Source organism: Rhynchophorus ferrugineus, unplaced genomic scaffold (assembly GCF_030347505.1).
Source record: "Rhynchophorus ferrugineus isolate W39M unplaced genomic scaffold, kcgeb_rfMv2 rfM3, whole genome shotgun sequence".
In the NCBI taxonomy this organism is placed as follows: domain Eukaryota; kingdom Metazoa; phylum Arthropoda; class Insecta; order Coleoptera; family Curculionidae; genus Rhynchophorus; species Rhynchophorus ferrugineus.
Window position 1 is genome coordinate 48,495,336 of NW_027472582.1, and position 20,129 is coordinate 48,515,464.

General features: G+C 31.8%; 1 protein-coding gene across 3 annotated transcripts in view; it reads left to right on the top strand.

Moving 5' to 3' along the window:
- The window catches only part of Prosap (SH3 and multiple ankyrin repeat domains prosap), a 292,925-nt gene that overhangs the window by 60,651 nt on the left and 212,145 nt on the right, over positions 1 to 20,129 (top strand). For 2 of the 3 annotated variants that reach the window (XM_076401310.1, XM_076401311.1), the window contains exon 2: positions 5,881 to 5,916. The exons of the other annotated variant lie outside the window; for it this stretch is intronic. The gene's annotated coding sequence lies outside the window, so the exon portion shown is untranslated. The remainder of the gene's footprint in view (positions 1 to 5,880; positions 5,917 to 20,129) is intronic. 3 annotated transcript variants of the gene reach the window in all.

A 20,129-nucleotide genomic window follows, 5' to 3' on the forward strand; every position in this document is an offset into this window, starting at 1 on the left:
GATGCCGTGTTAACGAAAATATATTGAAAAATATAGTTAAAACATTAAGATATAGATTTTACTAGATTTCAAATCCTGGCGAAATATTATGTACTGCCAGAAAAAATCTAAAATTTAATTCTTGTGTTTTCTCCAAGTACGTAGCTACAATTACACATTACGAATACATACAAAATCACCAATATGGAGATTTCAAATAATAATACGTAAAACAATAAAAGATTTATCTTATGATATGTTAGTACACACTGTACTGGAAGTCGTGATTGAACATTCTTATTTTTATTAATACATGACTCTAAAAACAAACATCAGTTCCCAGCCTAATGTTTAATGTTTTTTCTACGTTTATATTTAATAACTTTTCACTGAAAGATTTATAGTTAGACTAAATTTTTCCCGTATTAAATATATCAAATTTCGAACCAAATCATTTTGCTGTACGTATTACTTTTCTTGTTAAACTAACAGAGAAAAAATCTTCTTATATAATATGTAAATCTGTCATGTTAATTTATAGTGGCTTATAGATTTAGAATTGAAACAAAAATAATACACCAGGTCAATGGAGAAATATCGAAGTATAATTAAATATTAACGTATTAAATGTTGGTCACCATAATTTGTAATCTAATATATGCCGCATCGAGAGTCAGAATAATCATTCGCTCCAATCAAGAGGAGGTAAGAAAGCGAAGCTAAAAGCGATCAGAATGGGTTACAAGACGTGGAAAAGTGATATAACATAGGCCCAAAATAAATTTAAAACAGCCAAATACTTTTATCCCGCTCATCATATTTAAAGTTTCCATGAAACAGTGCAACAATTGTTGACATATGTTGCTTGAGCTTGATTATTTGACCACCTTAAAAGATAGACGATTTTACTTCTACTCTTGGACTAAACTACACACATTATGTTTTCATCAACCAGCTTTGCTAAAAGATGAAACAGTTCTCAGGTCTGGTAATAGTTTAAAAAAAACCTCGGCCAGGGGATACATATTTATGTTTTGTCCCTCTTCCAAGTTTTAAATATTTAATATATTTATTTACTTATAGGGACAAAAAGGGATAAAATATTCTTAAAAGAATATAAATCATATTTTTTTCAAAAAAAATTAATCACGACTTTGGGGCTAACCATATGTTGCTGTATGTAGTCAACCTTCAAAAAACATTGGAATATTTAAAATATATGTTGGAAAAGAATGTTCGTGCTTTACAAGATTTATTTTTCCTTAACTGTTATTCTTCAACTTTTAATGTGAGTGTAGTTTTTTTATGACTATATTTGACGTTCTTTTAACAGTCACATCATACAAGGTAACTTGTCAACATGCCAGATGTGCATCCGGTTTTCTCACAAGCTATAAATTATACATAAAAATCTATACATACTATACATAATATATCTATACATAATATATCTTCTTAATTGTAATATAGTTTAATGCTTTAGGATAAAATAATTGACAATATTAAAAGTCCAATATCAAAGACAAAGTAATAAACACTGAGGACGTGTTACAATTAATAACTTGCATAGGTAATGAAGCGTGAATGTGATACTGAAAATATCCTTTTAGCTTACAATTTTGGAAACCATTTCAATTTAATAACTATGTAATATTATTAATTAGCAACTCACTCTGATCTAATTTCGTTTTAAAAAAACCTTCGCTGATTTGAATTTATGTTAAGCGATAGTTAAATTAAATTCAGGTGACAGTGATACACCACACAAAAAGGCAGGCAAATATTTCAGATATCATCACTCACAAGTCGAGAATATTAAAATTCTCAACATGCATTTATTTTAACAACATAAAATAAAAATGCATAAAGTGTGATTCATAAATTATTTCCGATAAATAGCATTACTAATACTTTTTAATATTTTGGTGAATGTACAACATAAGTTAACACAACTGAAGAACTGAGAAAAAAACAAATAAGTTCTTATTATCATTTGCATGAAATACTAATTTCATATTCTAATTCTAAATAATAGATCAATTTTAATATGTCCCGTCACCAATATTAAGGTTCAAGTTATTAGGAGCGATGAGAAGAGCTGCAAGTGAATTGTTCGACAAACATTTTTGGAATTACAAAATATCAATAAATAAGTTAAAAAGACGAAAAATTAATACTGCATAGTGAATATTAAATAATGAACCTGGGAATTCTGAATTCACTTGAAACAAAAAAAATATATCGGCAGTAAAATTGTTTGTTAATAATTATGGGAATAGAATGATACCACCAAGGCTATTATACATAGAGTTATACACATATACATACATAACCTTACCACATACTAAAATCATCTTTCTGTATTTTAGAAACAACTTTATGTACTGGTATAAATTGAAAACATTATTAAAATAATTGAGAATTAATAAATAAATAATTGTACAGACTATTATCTTCGAATAAAATATGATAATAGCAAATATTAACAATTATCATAGTATAGCTTATTATACATAGACAATGCATTACTTACTTATCATTAATCTATTCCATTTGATATAGTAGCAGTCACATGATACTAACAAGTATATTATTTATCTAACGTAATACGTTGCAGCAAACGATAATTTAAAATTAAATATCAGTATATATCTATAAATTATAAAGTATAAACTACCTCTATAAATTATAAAGCGAATGAAGCACATATATATCTCTATTAAAATATTTTATATCTGGATCTAAGAGATTATGCTTCATATCAGCTATTTTAAATTTAAAAATACCATGTAAATTTTACTGCCTTCATTCATAAAAACTACTATTTTTAAGATTAATACTCGTTGGTAATAATCATTAAATATTAAAATTGTTACCGCATATTATTTACACTGAAAAATTCTTAACATAATTTTATAATTTATTGTCTATCTGATGGTATGAATGAGTAAATAGTAATTTAGTTTTTTTTATGTTTATCAAAGCGAATTTATTCATATTAATTGCAAACACTAATCACATGCCGTTTTTGATCGATGGCCTTTTGCTTTTCTTCTAATAAAACCATAAACCTGTCATTGTAGAATTTCTCGGATTTTTATGCGACAAAAATGATCCAAGTGTTTTTCACAAACTTGCTTTACCAGCTTTACATATTTAGGAGATTCTGCAACAGGTAGTAGTCGGACTAGGCAAGCTCCGGGTTAAACGGTGGATCCGTCAAAAAAACTTCCAAGCCAATCAATAGTATATCAATTTTTTCTAAGTAACTAAAGATGTATTTGGTCTAGTATTGTCATGATAAATGACAGCATTCAATCATTCTGGAGGTTTTGTTCTTAATCGCATTAGTTGGTGCTATCAAAGAGTCGAATTAATAGTTTGGAAAAAGGTCGAATATCTCATAATGAATAATAATAATTCTCCAATTCCCAAGACTTAGAATCAAGTTAACTTTCTTTGGTGTTAATCCGAGCTTTTGAATAGCTTGTGGAGCTTTCATGGAATTCAACCACAGTATTTTGCACACATAGTTGTCTTACGTGAACTACTTTGCATTGCCCCTAATAATATTTTAAAAATAGGTCGATTTAGTTTCCTTTCAACAGTAATTAAAAAATGGAAACTTAGTGCATTAAATGTTTGCTGCTGAAAATAATTCGTGTGTCAATTCATGAATAAAACTGTTTTATAGTAGATGTTTAGTCCTGTAGAAAGGTTCCGAGATGAAATATGTCGGCATCAATATTTTAAAGAATTTCATTGACTTTTTTAAAGATTGACTGATTAGTGCTGGTTTCATCTTTAACATCGAAAATTAGAACGAAAACAAATAAACAAATTCTGAAACTGGCGTTCACGTAAGCACTCATAGCCATTCACACCACATAACTAGTTTTCGATGAGCCTGAGCTGCAAGTCCGTAGAAGAATATAGTCAAACAAAATATTTTAGGATGATGTTTTTAAATATTTAAACATAATACATACTTTTTAAGATTTCAAGCAATCTGGTCTAACGTAAAATTTAGTACCGCAAGCGATATTTTTGTTGAATTGAAGTTCGACTATAGAAAAGTTACTGGCGAACTGCATAGATATACTTTGTATTTTTTTTCCATTTTTTTTAAAATTAACTACATATTACATTACATATTCTTGTTGTCTGTTGTACTTGCATTAATACACAAGCAAGGCGAGTACGGAATTAATACATCAGTATATATTTCCTAAATTAAAATAAAACTAATTTACTTAGGCTAAAGTTAAGAATACACTTATACACTAAACAAGTTCGTGTGGTTTAGTTCGCTTCAATCTTCTGATTTCCTGCGCGTTGTCCAATAGCTGTATTGCTTCCATGTTGCTGTGATTTAGCAAACGTATTTCATGCTTTAAGGCAAAATGTTGGATCACTTCTTATATCCATTTGATTTTTGAAATAATCCTGCAGCTCTTTGTTGGTTACTTAGCAATAAGCATTGGTAATAACACTTTCCAAATGAGGATGTTCTTTTTAGATTTCTTGACGTCAATTTTGTCATGATTTGGGAATGACCACTTGCAAGGGATGTCCCGAAAGATTTGTATATTTGGTGGATATACGGCTACTTTTAAACTCATTTACTTAGTTGTATCCAGTTACAAATAAACACAGAAGCAGAAATACCTTCATCAAACTCTGGTCTCTTTCGACGTTTTGGGTATACAAGTTTAATCACCGCTCGAGACACACTCATTCCATTTTGTCAATAAAGACATATTTTAATTTAAATTGCATATACCACAAATCCCCTAATATTTTCTTTATTAGTCTCTGATGGATGGACTCCCACTGGTGCAATCTAGTTTAAAACGCATGGTACAGTTTTCACACAAATGGGTTTTTGTCCTCTCAACCTCTAGGTTCACTCTTGTTGAACAGTTGTAGTGGTTCGACGTTGTCAGGTTTTGTAATTTAACTTGCTGTTTTTCACAAACCGTTTAATTTCTTCGCAGACTGTTGGTAAACTTGATCTTTATGAATGTCCTAATTTCTAATATGCAATGACCGTTGCAATGCTAGAACTGCGAGAAATTTGTTTTGATAAGTTTGGATTATATCGATGTTGGGTTTCTTTATGCAACCTCGTGTTACACAGGGTTGATCCACATTGGCTTCAAAATGTGTTTATATAGTAACAATTTGTTATTCAAGCAATCACCACGATTGTTTTAGCTTCATGCAAAGTTATGCTCGTTTCTTTTTAACATGCTCTTAATGGATGTATATACTGGATGAAATTATAACCTTAACTATCATTTAAAATAATTTAAAAGAACTAATGGAACGATTTAGGTATTGTTAATAATACTTGAGTTATTCTTTCTTACTTTAATTTATTTCACTGGTCAAAAATAGGTATTCGAAGGAATATTCTTTTTATAATTATCCAGATGCTAATAAATACACTAGCAAAAATACGTATTTTTCCATTAGTAATTCACTTTAATACTTTAACACATAAATTACACATAAAACACATTAACACATATCTTCCAATTATGTATATATTTATTGATCCAGTGAATACCATCGTTATGTCGCCAGTTTATAGTATGATATAAAAACTTGATCTTTCCCCAGTTTGTTGATTAGTTTTACTTTTCTATTAAATGATAAGTACGTTTTTGTTGAAATATTTATAGATAAGTTATATTATTGGTAATTTATTTTGTTGTATAGTACCGTTATTTCGCGAATTTATGTTACATTATTTTATGTTTAGCTTCAATGTAAATCTCCTCATAATAGACACCCTCAGAAATGTTTTTATGTATGTTCAACTCTAGGATGGAATATTTTTAGTATAAATATTATAGCTTGATTCATATACATATTATATAATTGTTTTTGTTACAGGCAATACAAATCTGCTTCTGTTTATATATAGTATCGGTAAGTGTTGATTTAATTATTAAATAGTTTCATCATATAAAGCTCAGTATTATTCAACTATCTTGTTCATAAAGTTAATAGTGTCTATTATAACATACTCTCATGAGGTTGTTTAGGATTTAATTGGATTGTTTAATTATTTTATTAAGTTGATAATATGGCGTTATTATCAATATTGATTTTACTTTTGTACCGAAATTTTCAATAATCTTTTGATCTTCGGTTTAATATATATAATTTAATTATTGTCATTAATTGGTTGAGATTTTTTATTTATAAGATTTTTTTTTGTTATTTAATTAATACATTGTTACTAGTCGTTTCCCTCTAACCTACAATTTGTCTTTATGATAACTTAACTCTAGGTATACCAGGACGACCCATCGGCCCTCTCTGTCTCTGGTGAAATAACGTTTATTCACGTCACTGCTGTATTTTTAATATATACACCTAACTACACAACACTAAACAAGATCAGATGGTTTGATTCTTTTGAGTCTGTGTCGTCTTCTGTTGGCATCCAAAAGCTGCAATATTTCAATATTCCCGTGAGAATGGAGTCTTTCCTCATACCCTATTGCAATTCGCTTGATTTCTTGACTGACTGTGGGTATCTGAAGGTCTCGATGTAGGTAATCAGTCCTATATTATTTGGGTGCGCCCACAATACCTCTCAGGGCTTTGTTCTGAAAAATTTGTATTTTATTTATGTTACTCTTTGCAGAACATCCCCATAATTGAACTCTGTATTTCCATATAGATTTTAGTATTTGCTTATATAATAGCATTTTATGATGTACTGATAATTGCGATTTTCTTCCAATTAGCCAGTACATTTTCCTATATTTCAATTCCAGTTCTTTTCTTTTCTTCTTTATATGTTCCTTTTAGCGAAGTTTTGCATCAAGATTCATTCCGAGATATTTAGCGTTGTTGCTATATGGAATGATAGTATTATTTAATGTTATTGGTGCTTGTTAGGTCTGTTTATAGGTGAACTGCACATGTACAGATTTACTTTCATTAATTCTTATTTTCCCAACTTGTGTCTAATTATTTATATTGTCACTTGCCTGTTGTAATTTTCGTGAGGCTTCTTCACTATTGTCTCCGACAGCTATAATCGCAGCATCATCATCAAATGTAGTCATCGTAATATACTCTAATTGTAGTATATCACAAGTGTAGAGTAGATAAAGCATTGGTCCTAGTACACTTCCTTGTGGTACACCTGCTTTAACTTCTTTTATTGTAGAGTAAGCTTCTTCTTGTTTGACTCTAAACATTCTAGTTGTAATGTACGATTACGGTATGTTGTTTTTTTAGCATTTTCTGTAGTTTATGAACAAGGCCTTCATGCCAAACTTTACCGAAGGCTTGTGCTACATCTAAGAATATAGCTGTGTATAATTTTCTACTTTCGTAGGCTTTTTCAATAACATCTATTATTGTGTGGACCTGGTCAATTGTTGAATGCTTGTCAATAAACCCAAACTGGTGTGTTGGTATTAGGTTTTTTCTCTTTATGATATTAGAAAATTAATTAGTTTATTTCTTCCAGGTTAGGATTACTTTTGTCGTTGAGATTCAGTTTTAATCTTGAATTGAAATTCTGCTTACTTTTTATATATATTTTGTAAGCCGATCTACTGATACTAATACTAATAGGGAGACTAATATTAGTTTGTTCAATAAGTTGGCAGATTGTCAACAGCGAAACCATAAATTTAATATCATCTTTGATAAAAACATAACTAAATTCTTATGATTAAATTAAAGTTAATTTTTTAATTGTGCAATGACAGAAAATATGTTTAAAATAAGTGCTGCATTTCTTTACAATGAAACAAAAATATATGCGACCCATATCCATGGTTCACAGGTATAATTCATTTTTACAATCTGCGGTAGGCCATATATACCCTCTAGCAAACATCATTTTCAAACATTAGATTTTTAAATGTGATTTAAAAAGCTGCAGGAATTTTACTTTGACCTAATGTAGTAATCAAACTTAGGTGTTTTATAATTATGATCATAAACCTCACTCTACTTTGGTGCATCAAAAAATTTAACTAATGCATAACGCTAAATAAATTAGCTCTCCTGCGACCGGGAACTTTATTACACGACAACATAATTGTGTGTTGTTTACCAACTTCGACTCGACGCAAAGCCCGCATTCAAAGGCAGACGGGAAAATACTTTTTCCAGTTCAACGCTGATATTACATTCCTTGTTATGTGCGTTAGTTGGAAAGTGGTTATCCCTCTCGCAGTTCCTGGGGGAAAAATTGGACCGAGAAGTTCTGGCTTTACGGGAAGAACGTGAAAACACCCGGACAAGAGAAATAAAAAAAGTTTATCTGGTGAAACATTTTGGATTTAGCTTTATTGCAAGAAGTTACTCAAACATTTTATTTGATGCAGTTTTAAATTTTTTGTTTCGTTTTTTTTTCCTTTTTAAGCGAAGCAATGTGAATTTTATATATAACTAGCTGACCCGACAGACTTCGTCCTGTCAAAAAGATTTGTAATGTGGCAGTTTTTGTGCCTACGTATTTTAAAAAATTCTCCTGAACAGAACCATCACCCTGCTGATAGGGCGTTGTGAATAAAAAATAATTAAATAAAACATATATAAGGATTGAAAAGTAAGTAATCGCTTTATTGTTAATCATGTGAATCATAATTATTATTATTATTATCATTGTAGTGCTTTGTGGTATACGATGTTTTTTGTTTGATTACCTGGTGCATAGATAAACAAATCTGATGGTTTTCCAACACGGGAACAGGCAACATACAATTGACCATGTGAGAAACATGGGTTTTCTAGATTAATACCACAAACATTTAATGATTGCCCCTGGGACTTGTTTATAGTCATAGCAAAAGCAAGACGCACTGGAAACTGTAGTCGTTTAAACTCAAATGGCACATCAGTCGGAATCATTGGGATGCGCGGTATGAGAACATCTTCTCCTTTATACTTTCCTTTGAGTATAGTTGCTTCTATCACATTGTTTAGTAATTTTTTTATCGCTAACCGTGTACCGTTGCAAAGACGCGGTTGGTTGATATTTCGCAACATTATAACCACCGATCCAACCTTTAATTGAAGATTGTGAGGTGGCAATCCTGGCAAATCCAGCGAGTTTAAAAATTCCGGTGGATAGTTGACTACATCATCTTGATTAGTAGCCGAATCAACTGATTTATATATCCTCAATTCGCCTGTAATTTGTTCTTGAATTTTGAAATTTAATTCATTTACATCTATGTTTTTTGCAGCCAGTATAGCTCGTTCGCTCAACCAATCATGGTTTCTGTAATTTTGAGAAACATCTGGAAACACCTTCTGAATAAGTTCATCTTTTGATCGAGTTAACTGACAAAAACTTTGAGGAAAGTTAATGCAGCCAGTCAACATGTCTATAGGAAATTTGCCATTACCAATGTCAATGAGTTGTTTAGAGAATATGTTTCCAGATTGGTCATTTTGCAACTCGACATGCATATTCTTGCTTAAATGAAGTACTTTGACATGTTTCCACAAATTGGAGGACTTTAGACATGCATTGAGTTCATCATTTGGCGTTGATCGTGGAATCACTGGCAATGTTTGACGATAATCTCCTGCTAATAAAATCATTGCACCACCAAATCGGTTATTATTGCTACGTAGATCTTTTAAGGTTCTGTCTAAAGCCTCCAAAGATTTTTTATGTGCCATCGTGCATTCATCCCAAACAATCAATTTACATTGCTGCAAAACCTTTGCCATTGCAGAGTTCTTCGAAACGTTGCAGGTTGGAGTTTCATTGCTTTGCATATTTAATAGCAATTTTAGTGCTGAATGGGCTGTTCGACCACCTTCAAGCAAAGTTGCTGCGATTCCCGACGAAGCGAGTGCAACTGCAATTTTATTTTGTGAGCGAATTGTTGCTAATATTAATGAAATCAAAAAAGTTTTTCCTGTACCTGGTGGTACCAGTGGTATCTAAGAAGTAAATCCCTCCAGTTTCATCATTTGTTACTTTCATAAGAGTTTCAAATACATACTTCTGTTGTTCATTTAACAGTGGAAGATTTGTTTGAATTAATTCTTTCAAAGCATTGAGATCATACAGTCTTTCTTGATGCAACTCTTGGTTAAAAGCGTCATGCATTGGACGATTGGGCGCGGTCAGGCCTAATTGAATTAATAGTTTGTTTGACATTATCAAGCACATGTCCTCAATTGAAATCAATGCTTCATTGTAAATTTCTTCACTGATTTGTATATTTGGATTTCCCATTCTATTCCGTATTTGATACAAAATATCATCACACATATAATCTTTGTACTTCATCCACGAATCAATTGGGTTTGATGGGAAGCATGTAGATATGATTATAGAAAACAATGTTCGTATTTGATGAGCGTGTGATGATATTACAGCATCATTGAGAGTTTGATCCCAATGAGCGTCATTTTCAAGCAATTGCAAACGTTGACAGGCTTCTCTGTAGGATCCACACAATTCACCATCAACAGTTCGTAACTGTTGGAATGATGTTGGTCCACGTACATTGACTAATAGCAGTCGTAAATAAAAACATTCATCATTGCTTGGATGTACTGAATAAATCCGGCCAATCGCATCGGTGGAATATACATCTGTATATCCTGGAACTGGTTTTCCTTGTTTCCGTCGTATAAATTTCCTTGAGGATTGATTCCAGGTATAATATTTTGGCATTTCAGAATATAGCAATGTTTGTGCGAAATCATCGTTTTGGCATGTCTCAAAAAAACTGGTTAATGTAGTAGATGGTGGCTGAGCAGCTCTTTGTACTGCGTTCTGTGCTGTAAAATACACTCTTTGTCCATTTTCTAAATGCACAGCTAAGTGAACAACAGAAGGGTGTCTCTCATGAATAGGAAAAGAAAATATTCGCCAAACTGCTTCATTACTACTGACATAGCGGCCCATTTGGTATTGGGTAACTTCATCATTAGAATTCTCTGCACCAATTCCAATCACAGCCATATCACTCCCTTTGGTTACATATTTGCAAATATTTTAATCGATTTCACTGAATTGCAAGATTCAACGTTGATGATTTGGATATTAAAAATAATAAAACACTGTTGGTAACACGATTTTTGTTTGACTGATGTAATGACGTGGAAACTGATGCATTTTATCTCGCGTACCGAAACTAATACAAAAGAAACGCGAGTTTCGGAACGCGACATTAAACTCCTCCAACTATGTATTCTGTGCTCCAACGCACACACGCACATTGTTTTGATAGATATGATCTTTGACGTTAGGAACACACCTACATTGCTTAGACAACAGTGAGTGCTTGTAATTTAATATGAACTTTATACCATAGCAATAAAGCTCAAATTGACTACGTTTTAGTTACAAATCATTTGTATGGGAAAAAGAAAAGGGCTATTTTTAGGGTTTTTCCAGCAATAATTCTAATTTTTCTCGCCGTAAAAACTATCCTTGAACTTCAACGAACATTTTAAAAAAAGATTTGGCCAAATTGGTCCAGGCGTTGTTGAGTTATGCGCTTACCAACACATTTTGCGATTCATTTTTATATATAAAAGGGCTATTTTTAGGGTTTTTTTCAGCAATAATTCTAATTTTTCTCGCCGTAAAAACCATCCTTGAACTTCAACGAACATTTTAAAAAAAGATTTGGCCAAATTGGTCCAGGCGTTGTTGAGTTATGCGCTTACCAACACATTTTGCGATTCATTTTTATATATAATATGAAAATATTCTTAACCTAGTTATCACAGGTTGAATGCAAATTTGAAAAAGCGATAAGCTGAGTAAAATAAGCACTGAAAATTATTATTTAATGCAATATTGCTTGATCAGGACAACATTGCAACATATCTCCTTACTTTCTTTTGTTTATCTTGGGGAACTCTTAATTGAATTTTTTTATAAAAAAATTGGTTCTAAACAAAGGAATTGTCTTAACAGGTCAACTGAAAAGTCCCCGACCGAACACATAGATGGTGATACTGCGGGATTAGCCCTAACCCTCGAAGTATGCGTGTATAAATTTGACAGCTGTCAGATCATTAGTTTGTGAATTAGCATTTTGAGTGAAACAACTTTTGTTATTGTGAGAAAATGTATAAAGAGGAATTTTGCGTGTTGATAAAATATTGCTTTTTGAAGGGAAATTATACAGTTGAAACAAAAACTGGGCTTGATGCCGAATTTGCGGACACTGCCCCAGGAAAATCAACCATCAAGGATTAGTATTCTAAGTTTAGACGTGGGGAAATGAGCACCGAAGACGGTGAACGCAGTGGACGCCCAAAAGAGGTTGTAACCGGAAGCGACTATTTCCTGTTCTCAAATCTCAAAAGAATGCTCACTGGGAAGAAATTTGAAGCCTATTTTGAAGCAAAGGACAAATCGTACTACAAAAATGGTATCGAAAATTTGAAGGGTCGCTATAATCAGTGTATCACCCTTAAAGAGAATTATGTTGAATACAAAGCTAATTTTGCCAATAAAATTGTTTTACTATGGTAAGCCGGGGAAAAGTCCCCGGTAAAAGAAAAATTGACCTATATATAAATAGGGATGTACGTGGTCGTTATCCCATGGTTTGTAGTTTTTCTGAGTAGAACTGTTTCTAACTAAATTTCTATAGTATACCTTTATGCAAAGGCTTCTTAGTTTTGGCAACTACAAATTCTAACAAACACTGAGCTATTGTAATCTACTTTTAATGGGCGCACACCCTGACCCGCAAGTTTTTATCCAAATTCCAGAAGACGGTTAATTCACAGCAACTTCAATGATCTATGGTGGCCTTATACCTTGAATTGCAATTATTGTTCCGGAAATCCACGGAAGAAGGATGTTTTTGTAACATGAATGATTCAGATGCAATATTTTTGTCTCAGCTCGACTTAACTATACCAAGGAATACTTCGAGAATACTGCTAAACAATTGTCAACCCAACTTCAATCTGTGTCTTCTTTTCTTGATAATCAATTCGATTTCTGTTAATTAAATTAATTCAAAAGAGGACCTTATGATCTTTCCAGAATCCCACCGATAACCAGTTATGAAAACTATTTTATTTTACGGAAAGAAGTCGTGACTTGCTATACGGTGACAGATCTTACAGTTCAAATCTATTCTAATGTAAAACAAACCTTTATTATTATTTATTTTTCTTTATAGACATTTCGCTCAATACGCCATTCGGTTTTAACATAAACACACGTCTCATTAAAAACAAAGATATCTTGATCTTAAAAAAATCAAGCTAAAATTTTTGTTTTCTTAAGTATTATATAGGGTGTTATTAAATGATAAGAAAATACAAGGCAAATTTGATTACAAATATCAAACCAGAGCAAATATATCTAATGCCCCGTTGTGCGTGCTTTTTGCCGATAGTAAGCGAATAGAAAGAGAGGAAGAGACTGCATAAATATATACTATTACCATTTATCTTTTTTCGTTTAGAAAAACACGCAAAAGGCCGACATTAAAAAAAGTTTTCCGTTTTAAGAATGCCTTCATAACATCAAACGATAATCGGCCTGGACAACCATTAGGTCTTTCCCAGCTTGTCTATAAAATGTCCTTAAGGTACCGCCAATAGGCACCGACCGCTGCTACTTATACATCTCATATTAAGTCGGTATCAGGCCCCAAGCGAGCGCACGTAACGATCTGCCGATCCATCGCATAACGAAGAGGACGAGTCGACGAGACAGAAATTTCATAAAATCAACACACACTCTGATTTTACATGCTTGTACCTTAATTGGATTATTAAGATTGAAGATTATTCCTTGTACATCGGAATTTTGGTCAAATAATGGGCTGTATCTAATCGAATACGTTATATCGTTATCCGTAACTGATGACCCGGTTGGTTCTAATATGATCCATTGGAATTTATGTTAATGGTATTATTTATCAATATTAAAAACCCATGAAGCTAACAATTTTTGGAGTTACATAATATTTTGTTTATATTAGAGCTATAAACTATTAAAGAATTTTTGTAATTTGAAGCTTTATTGTGACAAAATGGTACATTTATTTTATTCAAAGTATTCTTTCAGACAATTTATGGATTCCGTCTTGAAAGCACGTTGTATCTTTTGAGGGTATCCACGAATCGATACATTCTATTGAACATAGTTAGTCATCCCAATTGCAAGTATCTTGATTCAATATTTATTAATTGCGATTTTACAGGATTATAGAAAATATAACAGAAGATAATTGGAGACAATACCGACAGAATGCTGGGTATCCTCGGGGAAATTATTTCCATAAAATATCATACTGTTAATGATTATCTGATGGATTCTACTATAATAGCAATATAGTATTCATATAATAGCAATCTTAGTATTCGCTATAAGTCTTATATACTCCGCTTGAATCCCTACCGGCACAATCCCTAGCTCTACTCAAAACTGCCGACAAACAGGACATCTTACATTAAGTCGGTTATGGTATGTAGGATGTGATAGTGGCTAAACTAAATCAATGTTAACTCGTTGTATTTGTACTGATGTATCTATATGACAACATAAATGTGTGCCTATATTTAATATTTTAATTAACATGGTTAACAATTACTATATTTATTTTATAATATTTATAATATACTTTCGTTTAAAATCTATATCTATAACAATAATCTATTTAATATACTGTAATACTTTAAGCATATCGTGTGCTTTACCAATTATTAAATAACACAGTAGTGTTGAAGTGACTTAAATTATAAATAAATAAATCATATTACATTAAACCTTAGTGGAAACATGAAAGTTATCTCTTATGAAGGTTTTCTCTCTCATAAAATACTACAATACATTTGTGTACTATGTAGTCAAAATTATAGCAAAATATTTGCAATTAGAAATGTTTTCACATTCGAAATTTATATGATTCAGCGTTTCATTTAAGTTAATAAAGAAAGAAAGCTTGAACTAATTAGAAATTCATTCTTTCATAAGGTAGATATAGATCTGCGAACAAACGGCTATATCAATAAGGCATCTTTTAGGTCAAAATCTTGTAACATTCGCACGTCTCAAGCCCAGATAGTTATTGTAGATAACCATTTAATTGGTTATACAGCTTGCGTGTGTCCAATTATTTATATTGTCACTTGCCTGTTGTAATTTTCGTGAGGCTTCTTGACTATTGTCTCCGACAGATATAATCTCAGTATCATAAGCAAATGTAGCCATCACAATATTCTGCATTTGTGGTATATCACAAGTGTGTAGTAGATAAAACATTGGTCCCAGTACACTTCCTTGTGGTACGCCTGTTTTAGATTCTTTTATTGTAGAGTAAGCTTCTTCTTGTTTAACTCTAAACATTCTGGTTGTAATGTACGGTTTTAATGGTTCGGTGTGTTGCTTTTGTAACATTTCTTGTAGTTTATGAACAAGGCCTTCATGCCAAACCTTATCGAAGGCTTGTGCTACATCTGAGAATATAGTTGAGCATACTTTTTTACTTTCATAGGCTTTTTCAATAACATCTGTTATTCTGTGGACCTGGTCAATTGTTGAATGCTTGTTAATAAAGCCAAACTGGTGTGTTGGTATTAGGTTTTTTCTCTCTATGATATAAGAAAATTAATTAGTTTATTTTGTCCAGTTTAGTATTACTTTTGTTGTTGAGCTTCAGTTTGATTGTTGAATTGAAATTCTGCCTACTCTTTATACATATTCTGTAAGCCGATCTACTGATACGAATACTAATATTAGTTTGTTCAATAAGTTAGCAGATTGTCAACAGCGGAACCATAAATTTAATATCATCTTTGATAAAAACGTAACTAAAATGAAAGTTATCTATTATGAAGGTTTTCCCTCTCATATAATACTACAATACATTTGTGTACTATGTAGTCAAAATTACAGCAAAATATTTGCAATTAGAAATGTTTTCACATTCGACATTTATATGATTCAGCGTTTCATTTAAGTTAATAAAGAATAAAAGCACGAACGAATTAGAAATTAGAAATTCATTCTTTCATGATATAGATATAGATCTGCGAACAAACGGCTATATCAATAAGGCATCTTTTAGGTCAAAATCTTGTAACATTCGCACGTCTCAAGCCCAGATAGTTATTGTAGATAACCTTTTAATTGGTCATACAGCATGCATTTAAAAATGCTTTAATAAATAGTATTTGATTTAAAGAATATTTAAGGAAAAGCGATTTATTAATTCCAATGTCCTCTCAATATTTAAAACATTACATAAATAACTATTTAATTTAACTGTAAGAACATAACCGATTTCTAGAGAAAAATCTTATATTTTGCAATATTACTTGAATGAAAGCTGTTGCGCTATTTGGACCTATAACAATAAAATATGACCTTTCTGCAATCTCGACACTTAATCAGCAATAAAAGTACAGTTTCCTCGATTTTGTCTGAAGCTGCCTAGAAACTATTTTAATACATTGATTGTTTTTTTTGAATAATAATTTTTACTGTTTTATATATATATATATATATATATATATATATATATATTTAAAGTCTCCTTTTACCAACTAATGTTTATAACTGGACCTACAGTTTAACGTGGGCTCCGAACCATGCACTAAGTCTATCGATTGGCGAGTGACCAACTTAGAAATCATCCCAGAAAACATCCGGTCTTACCCAACCTGGTTACTGGCGTGACTGGGTTCATTTTTTTCTTGTCGGATTTTGCACTCTTGTCTAGGACAATCACAAATATTAAACAATCACAAAAATAAATTTACGACCATGCCGCACTGTAGATGGACCGTCCTGTCGCATTTACCACTGCGCCAACTAAGCCGGCAAGAATTTATTTAAAATGACTTCTACAGGATTTAAGTATTACCCAGGATTGGGTAATAGTATTTGAATTATTTGTAATAAAAATACGTAATTGAAATACAAATACATGTTTTGCATTTTCATTCCTCACTTAACTGGTGCTATGCTATAAAAACGTCAATGGGGCAGCGTTTGAATATCGTGAGAATTTTACATTTTTATTTAATAGCGTACGTCTCTATCCAGGAAATATAGCCACATTTCGGTGTATTTTTTTCTCCAGAAATATATCCAAGGGTAATAAATCCAGCCATTGGAACCATCAGGCCCAAGGCAAGACTAAGACTTTCTTGGTCATAGAACTAGAATACTTGGAGGAATTCATTTGAGTATTGAAACTAATTGTTGCAGATTTAGATTACATTCGAATCAACTACTGCCTACTTTAATGTCTGTAAGGACCAGATTAGATCGGCCACAGGATTGGAATTTGAGAAATTTTAGTGTTATTGTATCACAACTGAAAAAGAACGACGATTTGTCGATAAGTTTTTTAAACTGTTATCTGATTCATGCTACAAACAATCCCCTGACTACAAAATGCATAGATTGGCAAAAAGCATCACAACGTTTGAGAGGTAAGGAATTCTAAATCTTTTAAAAGCTAATTACAAAAAACATGAAATAATGCCTGGGACTAACAAAAGCAATGGTAATAGTAAAGATGATGTTATTGTTTTTGTGGATAAAGATCACAGACATCAAATATCCTTGAACTCTATCCAAATATAAAGAAATTGCACATACAATATAACACTCACCAGAATTGTATGTAGAAAGGTTGCTTACTTTAGCAGATTTTTTCATACCCCAACAAGGCATTCAAAAATCTAGTGTTCTTGAGCGGAAATTCTCTTTTTATTAGTTGATAGGCTGACTGGATTAGTTTTATTCTATTTACATAACCTAATACCTGATTCAATTTTGTAATATGTAATTTTAATTTTTAATTAAAATAGCTAAAATATTGTATTTTAAATACATGCTAGATAATATTTTGTATTTTGTTAATTATTATTTGTATTTTACACTTTGTCACACTTTGCAAAAAGTCTGAAAGGTAAAATTACTAGAGTACTTTCCAGACTTGAGATTATTACATATTCAGATCGATTCTATTAGAAACAAATTGCCTGAAAAGTTGTAAACGTAAGGTGACTGCTTAAGTTCCTATCTATTTGAAATGTTTGCCGTAATTACATCTTTAAACGGATTAAAATTAGCGCTATTCTCATGTATAAAATAAAAATTATAATAAAATATTTTTAACAAAAAAATTGAATCGATCTAAAAAAAGATTATTACTTTTTATTACGTTCCTTATTTATTTTTTGACATCGGTTCAATTTTTTTGTTAAAAATATTTTATTTTTCTCATTTTAGTGTTAGATATTTACTCAATAAATTACGCAGTTAATTTATTAAGTATAACCATGGGTGTGACAAGTAAAAGTGCAGTCAGTATGATGAAAAATACGAATAAAGAAATAATTATTGAAAATAAGGAACGCTTCAGGCCCCGTGGTCGGCTACCTACTCTAGCTACTGATTTGACAAATGCTCTAACGAAACTAGAACAACAAAAAGTTATTGAAAAAGCAAACTGAATGGCTTTTACACTGAACTACTTCCGATTTTCCATCACCTCACTTTAAAAATAACATTATACACAAATATCTGATAATTTTTGATAAAAATATTTGAAACTTTGTACATGCCTTTGAAATTTGAGAGTTTTCCTCAATTTCCCCTCTTTCACCTAACAGATCCTGACTTGATCTTGAACTGGATCCTCCAATGGGACCATCTCGGAACTGCACTCTTTTGAATAAAAAAAAATTTGAAAATCGGTCCACAATTGAGTGTGTGGAAATCGGTGAACATACATTAAAAAAATATATACAGCGGAACATCCTCCTTTTTTGAAGTCGGTTAATAATGAGTAACGGGCCTACGATTTTGGATCGCGAGGCGCTGATGCTGATCATATAACACTTTAATAGGTGCTTGCATGTGCTTGATCAGCGATATATATTAAACAACTTGTCCTAACAATTTAATAGATCAAAATTTTTTTTTCATTTAATGGCCTCTCAGGATCTTTCAGACCGCTTATACGAATCAACTGTTTCCAGACGTTTACATATTTCAAAATTCAAAATCCTTGACCGAAAATATATAAAAAGGAGAGAAAATTGTTAATCACGTTAATTTACTGAAAAATTTTCGAACGATTTCCCGGTTTCATGTCTTGTCCAGTAAAATACGAAGAATTTCTGATGAGATGAAAAGTGGATTTACTACGACCATCTCAAGAGCAAAAATGCATTGGTTAGCCCAGGTGAGCCACCCACAATGATACCGAACCGGGATTTTCATGGCCGTAAAGTCTTTCTGTTCATATGATGTGATCGGCAAGGTGTAATATATTTCGAACTGTTAAAACTGAACGAAACTATAGTAGTATCAGTATTCTACGGATACTGAAACTACAGATATCCGAAGTCAATTGACCAAATTGAAGGACATATTGTTGTTAGCCCACTGGCTATTAACCGGCACAAAGCCATCATTTTACATGACAATTCGCTTGGTCATACATTGCAAGTTGTGAAAGATACGATGTTGCAGCTCTTATACCAAGTTATATATCATACGTGCTTATCAAACATAGCACCTTGTGATTACGACTTGTTCAGAGCAATGCAGTACGGTTTGACCGATATACAGTTTCGGAGAAAGTACTAATGAAGTGCGAAAATTGATCGATAATTGGATCTCATAATTTGGACAATTTTTCCTTTAGACTACTTTTAGAATGTACATAAAAATTAAACTTTTTGGGGAGCCCTATAGTCCTTTGAGGGGCTAAGAAGCTCAAGCCCCTCCAATACTATATACTCTGGTGATAATAGTCATGAACGCTACTTCTTATATCTTATGGACTTATATCTAATAAAGCCAAATACTAAAATAACAGCAAATATTAACTAAAATAATTAAATATTTTCCAAAAGTTAAATAAAGAGAACTAAAGAAGAAAGTAACAAATTCGAACTCTATTCTTTAATTAACTCTGATGGTTTTATAATTAATTCTAGAGACATCGTTACTGTTAACATTGGACAGATGGCATAAAATCGCGGTAGCATAGATCATGATAACCTCGTAAATTAATAAACAGATGAATAACGCACACGTCGAAATCAATTACACAACGAAATAACAGTTTCGTTTGTCAGAAGGAGTCCTGAACGAAATTTAATTATCGTTAGAGCCTTATCTGCGCGTCGTCGAC